The sequence below is a fragment of the Drosophila virilis genome, unplaced genomic scaffold (genome assembly GCF_030788295.1).
Source record: "Drosophila virilis strain 15010-1051.87 unplaced genomic scaffold, Dvir_AGI_RSII-ME tig00000357, whole genome shotgun sequence".
NCBI classification, from domain to species: Eukaryota; Metazoa; Arthropoda; class Insecta; order Diptera; family Drosophilidae; genus Drosophila; species Drosophila virilis.
The window spans coordinates 26,679-38,137 of NW_027212811.1; the positions used below are offsets into that span (position 1 = coordinate 26,679).

Below are 11,459 nucleotides of genomic sequence, written 5' to 3' on the forward strand. Positions count from 1 at the left end.
TCAAAGGCATTTAGTTTGAACCAAACTTTTCAATATGATTCCAATTCCTGGCTATCAACCTTACTCTTTATATGAAATAGCAATGGTCCTCGACTAAGACAATACTTTATCACCTTTGGTATTCGTTTTAAGCCCACTGTACGGAAGCTACAGTGTCTGCAAATCGAGATTTGTTGACGAGCATCTGCAGTTGCTTCGGCCGGGGCCGATCGCTTAGTCGTGGATCAGTGATCGGCCAGCGCGTTTTGCCGGAACATACATAAATAATGGTCATATTTATACACTTTTAATACTGTTTATATCAAAATATGATTATTAGTTCATTTAACATGTTGCTAACTGCTAAATATTCCAATTGTAAGTGCCAAGGATAATTGTCTAGATCTTTCAAATGTGAAAACGTATATTTACATATATATATTATTATATATAAAGATAAATATACATATATTTATTTTCGCCAAATATCTTAAATTTGCATTGAACCGATTGAATATCTAGCTTTCTAGTTAAGAGCATTATAATGCTCACCCTCATTAAACTTTTTTACCACATATGCCCAGTATCTGTTTTATGTATGCAAGGATGTTTTATTTGATGTCCTGCTCAATTAAAGTGGCATATACAAATTTGTACAGTCCTAAGCATTTTCCGACTTAGATAAATAAATAATCTTGTATATGTATTCTATATGTCTTTGCAGATCGGCTTCGTATGATAGACAATTGCAATCGGTATACGGCCCCTGAAACGGCGGGCGTTTTGTGACAAGTTTCTGGTGAAGCGAACAGCAATTATTTTTTTATTGTGATTGTGAAACGAGAGTTGAAAAACAGTGATTTTTTGTTTATTTTTTTGAAACTCGTACAAGTAATAAGTGATTATTAAAAAAGTGCTAGACCTAAGTGTGTGAAAAGGGGCGGCAAAAATAGTCGTAAGGAAGCTGGTCAGCAAGGGCATTGTGCAGCGCGAAATGATGCCGCAATATCGACTTGACCTGCACACTGACGTCAGCCGAGCAACACCCAGTCACGCTGCCCGCCACTGCATACAACACAACCTCTGCCTCAGCCACAGCCAAGGCCACAGCCACAACCTTAGCCACAGCAGCTGCAAACAGTCACTGCAACAGTCCCAGCCTTAGCTTCTGCCACCAACTGCTGTGGAAGATCAAGCTAAACCACAAGCAACATATTAGAAAGAATAAAGCCAAACAATTAGAAGCCAATTTCCTCAGAGCTTGAAAGCAATTGCGACAATCGTATGTGAGTGAGAGATTGCGGCTGTATCAACTAAAAAGCCTATCAGCCAGCAGCCGTTTGAAAGCAAGTCACCTTTGGTCGGGAGAGCACCAAGGCCAACGAGAAGACGTCAGTGCAACCGCCGTCATGTGGATAACACTCGCTTCTTTGGTCGTCATCATAGCCCAGCTTTGTGCCTTGGTCCACTCCGCTGGTGGTAAGTAACATTATGTTATATAAGTAATTTCCCCATATACACGATTAGGGCTCCACATATTGAAATGCTTTCAACGAGGCTTATTTCAACTCATGAATTCATGGTTAAATGGTTTTTTTCTTTAAGATACAGAATTATGCCTATTGAACAAATGTTGGCCGTGCGCTGCATTTGCATAAATGTGTTTGACATTTACAGCAGTCGTTTGCAAATTAGATATTCAAATTATTCACAAATTAAAATCGTCAATTTTGTTCTCATTTTTCATCATTTATTTTGTATTGTTTTTATTTGATTCACTTCAATTGGCACACAAATTGGCTTGTAGATATTTGTAATTATAAATATTATGCATTATCAATTTTTGCATTTTTTTTCTATTCATCAAATTTGCATTTAATTTTGTTTTTGTGTGGCAAAATAAAACCGTGCAGCATTTTTACATGTAAATTTGCTTATTAACTCTGGCATCAAAGCGCAGTTTTCTCTTTTTTTTTGGCGTGTGACCACAGCCTAATGGGGTTTTTTGTTTTATTTAATATTCGCAAATGTTTGCAAACGATTGCATGTAGCTAGTCGATACGTCAGACTCGTTATGTTATATAAGCCTGCGCAAGTAGTTGGGACACGTTTTGTTTTAAGGACATGAAAGTTTTCGGCGAAAAATATTGTCTTCTGATAAAGTCCAATTTTATATCTGATTCATACTTTATGATTGAGCTCCGTAGAGCTCCAGACCGTTATCTTAAACATCTTGAAGAGCACAGGCTACTCTGACCTTCGGCTATGCTCCTGATGTATCAATATATCCTTTAGTTTAGTTTAGTTCTCTTGTTTGGCTAGTCCTTACCTCACTTAAGAAACGCATCTGTCGAGGACTGCACTTCCTGTCAATCTTGCTTTAAATTGTTGCACTCAGCGTTGAATATCTGAAACTAAAACTCTGTAAAATCGGGCGAGTGGATTACATTGCCTAGAAGATGTGCTATGGTTTTTAAATATGTCTTTTGGTTGTTCGATAAAGTTCGAGCATCATTGAATACTTGTGTCGGATTTTTGCAATAGTCACACTATTTCAAAAAGTGTTCCTAAATTATAGGCATTACGAGTCCTATTGCAATATGTAGCTGTCTTAGATTAAGTTTTTATGTACCATTACGAGTTTTGACTATTAATGACTATGTGCCAAGCAAAAATTCTAATGGAACTTTGTTAAGTCCACATGCTCAAATGTTTTCAGATATATATAGCTCTTTCTTAAGAACTTATGATATAGAAACAAGAACTAATTATTGTTCAGCGATTATATATAATTTCCTATCGTTAGAGAATATATATCATATTATTGCAGTATATTTGATCTGACAACCCAGAATCGGCTTTATGCAACAATCCGTACCATAAGTTCAAATATCTCCATATAGAAATGCATATGAATATGTGTGCATGTATTAGGACCGGAAACTCATGTTCCGGCTAGTCCCAGATAGCCAAAAGATATTTTATGATTAATGAAAAACCATACTCAAAACTTAATGACTGCAATAAAAGCAAGTTCTCGATGCAATTCAATGCAAATGCATTTTCATCTTTATCCAAAGATTAGTTAGTTCAATACTATAATTAAGGTAAATTATGACAAATCGTTAATTACGAGTTTAATTTTTTATTTTGGTAACTTATTCCATTTACTGAATATTTTTTTTTACCATTTGCTATCATTTTATTAATTCAATAAAGTCACTTTTAATACGCTCTTTTGGTCGATAGGACTTTTTTACTTAATCCATAGCAATATTCAAGCCATTAATAAGCTGATATTGTTGGTAAATAAAAATATTTTTTTTTTGAAAAATGGAGATGAAGTAGCAACTAGCGTTAACAGGCTGTACTTATGTTTCGCCTGACCCTTAACGCTAATGGGTGAGCTCTTACCTTCCATGCTAATACAAATGCTCCACTACTCCATCCTGCTGTCAACTGACATTCGATTTCTTTCCCTTTTCATCATTTGAATATATTTTAAGCAATGCTTGTTGAGACGGAAACGTCCGTGAGAACTACTCAACCTTGACGCCATAAATGTGCAATCGTCTGCATTGAATAAACCTATTTATATTTTTATCCTGCACGTCTTACAGTACTTTTTGAAGGACTTCTTGAAAGGACTTACAGCATGCATAAGTAAGCAACATTTTTTCAAGAAACATGTAGATCAATCGTCTTAATGTGAAACTGTTTGCCTGACTGATTGGCTGACTGAATGACAGAGTGTATGAACTTGACTTTGCAGGCCATTGATCAATACGATTTTTTTAGTTTTACAGCTGCACGAGGCTTTTGGGAGATTTTCACCTGCAAGTAAAAAAAAAAAAAATGTAAAACGGTTGTATGAACAATTTTTCATTTTCGAAGGTCTATATGGAAATTTATTATAGGCGTGAATCACATACATTACAAACTCCATCGCTCTTCTGTGTTTTAGTGACATTGATCTTTGCAAAAGATCCTTGTGAAAATCAATTTGATTTCACCCCACCTATATGGTAAATTCAGCTCAAAGACTATACAACGAAAGTTTTATTTTCGTCTTCAAGCTTTGTCTCACAGGAGTAAATACTTTGAAAATGTATATTCCAAGTCTTGGAACTTATTTCGATAAGAATAAAAATTCATTTTAAATATAACTTAGGATAGCACGCATCCATTTAAAATCTTTCTTTGCCAGAAAAAACTCTCAAGAAGCTGCCATGTAATAAAGACAGAAAGGCCAGCATTTTGTTGTTATCGATTGTCAATAGCTACAAACAATCGAAAAATTAAACACCAAATGCAGTAAGTGGCAAGCACCAGCACATTGCAATTTGTTAGGTGTAGACAATGACAAATGAATAGAAAAGGTTATATTTCGTATAAACTGCTCAGCCTTGTGTTTACACGGCCTGAGCACAACTCAGGCGAAAACTCAGCGAGAAACTCAGACTGTGTAATATATAGCCTAAGGAATTCTTTGGGTTTTTGTTTTACACAGTTTACATTCTTTGGTTGGTTGGTTTTTAACGAGAAATAGAAATAGGATGCCGCAAAAAGTTTAAATTTGGCTTTATTGAAGTTTAAGTAACTTTTTTTGTGCTCCCCAAAGAGCTCAACCCTTGGGATTTTTCATTTTTTTTTAACAACACATGTCACGCTTTCATCAAGTCGCCGGCGTGATTTACTTTTGATTGATGCTCATTTTGTGGGATTTGGCCCAACTATGTGACTGGGCGGTTGGTTGTATACCACTTGGCGTGCAACAATGCAAAGCCCCAATATAAAACACATTGTGCAAATATAACTCAAGTTTTTATTTTATTTTTTATATATCATTTTTTTTGCGTTGCCAGCTAATTTCAGCATTGACAGCAGTCAATACTGATGTGAACTCCCAGCGGCGATGGGCTTTAAGCTCGCATCGATGAGCAAATAATAGTGTATCCCTCTGTGCTTTATTTTTTTGCGGACCCTAACAGGCAGCTTTCCCTATTTACCACATCAATTAACTGGAAAAAAAAGAATAGAAGTACAACTAATTGAGCTCCGGTCGGTAGAGCGCTTAGCAGATATACGACTAAGACATATCCCGAAACCAAGGCCAAGCTTCCCTTTGTAAATGCACACAGAAAAACTCACATTTATGTATTTGATTACTGTGTCTCTTCATCCCTTTGCTCTACACTATGTATAGCAACTGTATTCTCCATTAACGTCGGTGCTTATAGTCCGATCTTTTATCTCAGATCTGTTTAAATAAGGCATGCAAAAGTGTGTATATATTTCAAGTTAAGGCTCTGCCTCCCATTTGGGGAGAAATTATGGAGGTATGCAAAAGATCGGAATATGTACATATACCATAAGAATCGAGCTCTTCTACTTTTTAATAGAGAATGTATATTTAGAATTTTTAAAGTCCTTCGCTTTTGTTGAGATTGATGCGTTGATGCTGACGGACATGGCTAAATCTCTGTCCTGATCAAACATATAAATACTTTTTGGGTTCGTGGTTGCCCTTTTTCTGCCTGTTACATAAAATCACAAAAACATTATACATTTTTTCTTACCCATTTACCCGTTTTTAATGGGTTCAGGGTAAAAAAAAACTCATCTACATATTTCAAAGCTCCAAAATAGGCTGTGCTCATTCATGAACGAGCACGCATTGGATGCAGGACCGCCAATACTTGGGCTTATCAAGGCTTTTCTATGCTTTTAAAAGCCCACCTTAAAAGAGGGAACATGCCTGTGCATACTCCTATATCCTTTAATTCCTCTAGTTAGAGTGCTATACTCGATTGCAAACTGAACAAGTCTACATTTGTGTACTGCGTACTCTGTGACACTCGACCGCAATGCACTCACTTGTCATTTTTAAACCAAAACTGTCATGTCCCTGGCTTACCTCTTACCTTAGGGAGCTGGCAGCTGGCTTGTGGTTGTGGACGTAGCTACAGTTTAAGCTAATTGTGCATCTGACGATTTACTTTTTGCTGCACAAATACCTCTTACTTATTAATTGTGGATTTTATTCTGTTTTAATAGAATTTATTTATTTTTAAAATATTTTTCTATTTGTGCCCATTTTAAGGAGTCTCTTGTTATCATCAACTGTCCTGAATTAATGAGATGCTCAGTTAGTGCCAAAATCCCTTTTCAAAATGCAACATTTGCACCCCACCCTGGGATCAGTTTACAGCATTTAATCGTCTGTAGTTGAAATTCAACTTTTATTGAGTTGCCTTAGTTTCTAAGCAAGATTTCTAATTTTAATATACCTAATGATTGCCATTTGACTAATATATAGCACATACATTGTCTTCAACTCAAAGTACGCAAGCGAACGTATTCGTCAATATTAACTAAAAATGTTTAGGCCATTATACAATATAAAGTTATGAATAGCAGTCTTTACGTAAGCGTTAATATGTTTAGCCTGTTAGAAAATATTTTAAGTACTTAAGTGCATACGTGTTTATGGGATTAAAAACGATTATTAGTGGGCGGGAGTTTTGTATGGATGCACATAATAATATATGCAAGGCACACAATAGGGGGTAACTCATTTTGTCGACGCCCATTAAACCCTTTGCTATCCACGGTTGCTCAGGCAATTCGAATAATAGTTTTACTTGTCCATGTTGGGCCGCCGGATATTAATATGCACTAGCCATCGGCAGAGCTTGCATTAGAGCTTTGTTTTGCATGTGTTCAATTTATAGGCTGGTTCATAGAAGGCGTAATTAAATGATAAACGCATACTTGGCCAATTCGAAATTCGAAATTCGAAATGCATTTTGTGGGCGCACAAACGTTGTGCGTAAATTGAAATTTAACTTATCATTTATTGTTTAATTGGTGTTAGGCAAGTTTTACTGGGGGAACCACAAATTGTTAATTTGTAACGGGCCCATAAACGGTCCAAATTTTAAATCAAATTATAATTTCATATTCTGTTGAATTAAAACATTTATTTTGTCCATTTTTAAGCATGTTTATTTGTAATGTTTTGAAATTAGTTTTGCTTTCATTTAATTTGCAATTTTCAGTACAATAAGCAAATTATTTTGTTAAATTTATCTAAAGGCTTTTTACTTTTAATAATGTCCATCGTATCGTTTTTAGAATTCCTACGCTTTACCGTCGTGTCCGAAATTTGGCAAAGCGTTTGGATTCTGAAACGATATATGGTCGGTAACAACAAAAACAGAAATTACGCCCAATATATAGTCCGTAAATTGGGAAACAGGCAGCTCTCATGTTTCCGTTTCTTGGAAATCAATTTTAATTGAAATTATTGTCATAGACGGGCTATTGACAAAATTTGAGAAGCAGTCCGATTGCAAAAAACTGTCTTGAGGCATTCAAGCTATTTACAGCTAGTTTTCAGCAAGCATATGCTTGTATTTATATGCTGAAGCTATTTTAGAAATTTGAAGAGGTTGTTGAGTAGAAGAACATTTTACGGGCTTGCCAATATGACATTAATCCATCAAATTCTTCAACTTTATGTCTACTTTATTCGCTTCAAATTGCAGGCTTTGAATAATTCTCATCTAGACCAATTTGATTGAAATATATATATATTAAATAATTGATTTGAGCTCTTTTAAGGGGGCTTTAAAACATGACGCTAAAATATAGATCAGGGATTTTGCGGGGTTTTATGTCAAACTGATAGTTCATCATTTACTGAAGTTCCCGACTGAGGTTTACCTTCTCAGAGGAGAAGCTTTAACGAAATAAAAAATATTATTTATTATTTAATCTGTATAATCTGGGCGCTCTTCCCAGCTGCCATTTTCTAGGGCTGCCAGACTGCGGGTAAATTTATATGTTCATTCCAACTGAGTTTCTGAGTTTTTGGTACGTGAGCCTGAGTCTCCCAGACGAACACCGAGCTGAGAACTCAGGTCGTAAAAATACAGCTTTATACGCATAGCGATGCACACATAGCTACGTCTTTTATTGGAGCCCTCAATTGTTATTTCATCTAAAAACACAATGCACATTCACTAAAAGCTCAATATTAATAAAATACTTTTTCTTTTGCAGAAGCTGATTATACACTCGATGATTCATTTTGGAACGAAGAAAGTCCAGTTGGTGAGTATATTTACCTAATAACAATTATTTTGCCATTATATGTGTAGGTTTAATGTTCATGAGGGAGTGTTATTCTTCGAATCGATAATTGAAGAAATACTTTAGCGAGCATTTTTAAATAACTCTTTGTTGCAGGCGAGGTGGAACGTTTACTCAAAGAGTATAGACAAAATCAGGAACTTGTGCGTCGTATTGGTGGACATTATTATCAAATAATCTATCCGGTGCAACTGCGTCATCACGAAAAGATGGGAATCTCAACTCGCGAAGTTAGTCCCCCAAAGGTACGCAAAGATTTGCATAAGAGAAATACTAGAAAAATCGAAACAAACACAATGGTATGTTCACATTTATTTTCATTCACTCGTGATATTGTTTGTCCCATTGTTTTTATCTCATATCATATAGTCCATAATCTACATTACCAATACATAACATACAGCCAGTCATCCAAATTTAATCAATATTAGTTTATATTGAAACACTTTAAGGACAATTATATGGTTTTTTCCACTGCCCACTGCAATATTTATTCAAAACACAAAATGAATAGTCTGCAGAAATTCTTATTAAAATCGAATGCCTTGATGTGCTTTGATACTAAGTCTTAGATTCGTAAGAGAGTCCGCTTTTTGCCGATTATTCAAAGCGTGACGTTTTTTATTTTATTTTTTTAGCCGGGACAACGTCCACGCCCACATGATGACAGCGGATTCAGCAGAGGCAGGACAAAGGTATGTATGCCGAATTTTTAAATAAATATTTAAAGCCATAAATAAATGCACGGATTGTGTAATCGAATCCATTCCGTTTCTGATTGAAATCGATTTTGGAATGAGAATAAAAAGCAAGAGTTTTGCCAAGTTTCATGTTTCACATGATATAAAAAAGGGATTATTTATTTATAATTATATTTAATGTAGCTGAATTCGGGCGCATTCAAACAAAAGTTTTATAATAATATCAAATACAAATACAGTCAATTAAGTCCAGGTCAATTTGGCTAAAAGCCGGACAATTGGGAATATATTGTGTGCGGGCATTTGGTTACAGTATTAAAGATTGCTTTATTTTTGCCCTTTTAAATTTCAGAAACATTTTCAATCGCACCTCACTGCTTATCAAGGCATTCAATCACAAATTCCGTTTGGATTTGGAATTGAACTCGTGAGTAGAATAAATAAAGCTGACTTATTGGTCAAATTAAACTAGTTAAGAGATTTGGTAGCTTATTCAGTATTTCTACTCCGCATTATATCTTCCGCCTCCTTTTACAGTCAACTACTTTCATCACCCAACATACAACAGAAACACTATCACGTCGGTGGATACCAAGTGGATGGCAATCGGCATGTAAGTAATGCACATTTAAAATATCCCAGCAATCTGTAGTGGTATAATTGTTGTGAAACAACGATAGGAATTTCAATTAAAATGTTGAGCCACAATTGAAAGTATGTTAAAATCTCATCAATCTAGCAGTCCGAATTCCGAGCCATTTGTATTCGAACAAGTGTCAGTTTTAATAAAATAGAAAAACTGAAGCGTTTCGTATATAATATATATGGAAAACAACAAAAAAAAAATCTTGGAACGTAAAGAATAAATACAGCGCGATTTACAACACAAGAACAACAAAAACAATAACAAGAACATCTTTGAGGAACCATGACAACATGGCTGAGGCGCGCATCAAGCGCGAGTTTAAAGAGGCACTCAGCGGTGAAGAGTTCCGCCAGTGCCTGATCAAAATGGAGCTCGTCAATGATAGCTGGACAGAGCTACGCGGCGAGATAACTGGGGCCGCGCGGCACGCCCTATGAGGGCGGTAAATTTGTGCTTGAAATCAAGGTGCCAGATAAATATCCATTCAGTCCACCAGAAGTTCGCTTTATGACACGCATCTGGCATCCGAACATATCATCGGTGACTGGGGCCATACGCAATGGACATCCTGAAGGATCATTGGGCCGCAGCTATGACACTGAGCACTGTTTTGTTATCACTACAGGGTATGCTGACCGCTGCCGAGCCAGACGATTGGCAGGACTTTGTGGTTGCCTATCAGTTCAAAAAGCGGCACGATCTATTTTTACTAACGGCCAAGCATTGGACTAGCGCGTATGCGGGTGGATCCCGTACGTTCCCGATTTGGATCTGAAGATTGAGCGTCTCAAGGATATGGGCATCGATGAGCATGAGGCGCGCGTGGTGCTCTCTAAAGAGAATTGGGATCTGGAGAGGGGCAGCCGATTGTCTATTTATTTAGGTGTGCGGAACTGGGGTTCACAAAATCAAACAACAGCACCAGTAACAACAATAACAACAACATCAGCAACAAATTCAAAATCAACGAGCGATTATAACAAACAACACAACAACAACAACAACAACAACATCAACTACAATAACATCAACACCAACAACAACAGAACCGAAAATAACAGCCCAAAATTCTAGTACAGTTTCATACAGCTTGCCGCAGCAGTCAGATTTTCCAACATGCAAAGTGTAATCCATGGACCTGGTCCAACAATTTGCAACGCCCAAATTTGTATTATGTAGTATTTTTGTCGGTTTACAACATTTCGAAATTATTTACTGTGTAATTCAAGTTTAGTGCTCGACATTCGGACCCCTTCTGGCTCGCCCGTTATTTCGAATGCCCAGGAATTCACCAGGACTCACGTTCTCATGTGTCACTGTGCTCTTGCGAATTCTTAGGCATTCGAAATAAATATGGGAGACGGGATCGGTCGGTTTGTTCTGTTATTTTTGAGTGCATTGTACATTGCAGTTGATTTAGGTATACGAGTATGTTATGTAACAGATCCCAGGGTTTGCGCATACGCATTTATTGTTTGCTAAATCAATATTACTTGCACTTTAATAATCATAAAACAATGAAATACTAAATAGTATTTTGCCTGAATTTGAATATTTTAAAAATAAAATAAAGATCTATACTCTTGGGCATGCCGGTCTATAAACCTATTCACATTGCGAATGGACGAGAAATAAACGAGCTGAGTCGATTTTGACATGTCCGTTTTTCTGTCTGTGTGGCGTCAAAAAGATAATTATCGATTTTGTCATAGTTATTATAAGCTAGATACACTCGACCAAAATGTGGTAGAGAAATGTCTCGAAGCTAGAGCCAAGCGCCTTGGTATATTCTCTTTTGACTGTCATGTTTAAATCCTGAGAATTTCAAAAGGATTAGACCAATTCTTTTGAGATTGTCTTAAGAGCTAAATACACTCAACCAAATGGGGGTTCAAGTCTAGAGACTTGCGCCTTGTATTTTGATGAGTTTTTGAATATCAAATGTTAAGGTCCTAAAAATTTCATAAAAAGACCAC

General features: G+C 36.3%; 1 pseudogene; it reads left to right on the forward strand.

The window, feature by feature from the left end:
• Nucleotides 1–9,624: 9,624 nt before the first annotated feature.
• LOC6631490 (ubiquitin-conjugating enzyme E2-22 kDa-like) lies at nucleotides 9,625–10,557 on the forward strand (annotated as a pseudogene).
• The last annotated feature ends 902 nt before the right edge of the window (nucleotides 10,558–11,459 follow it).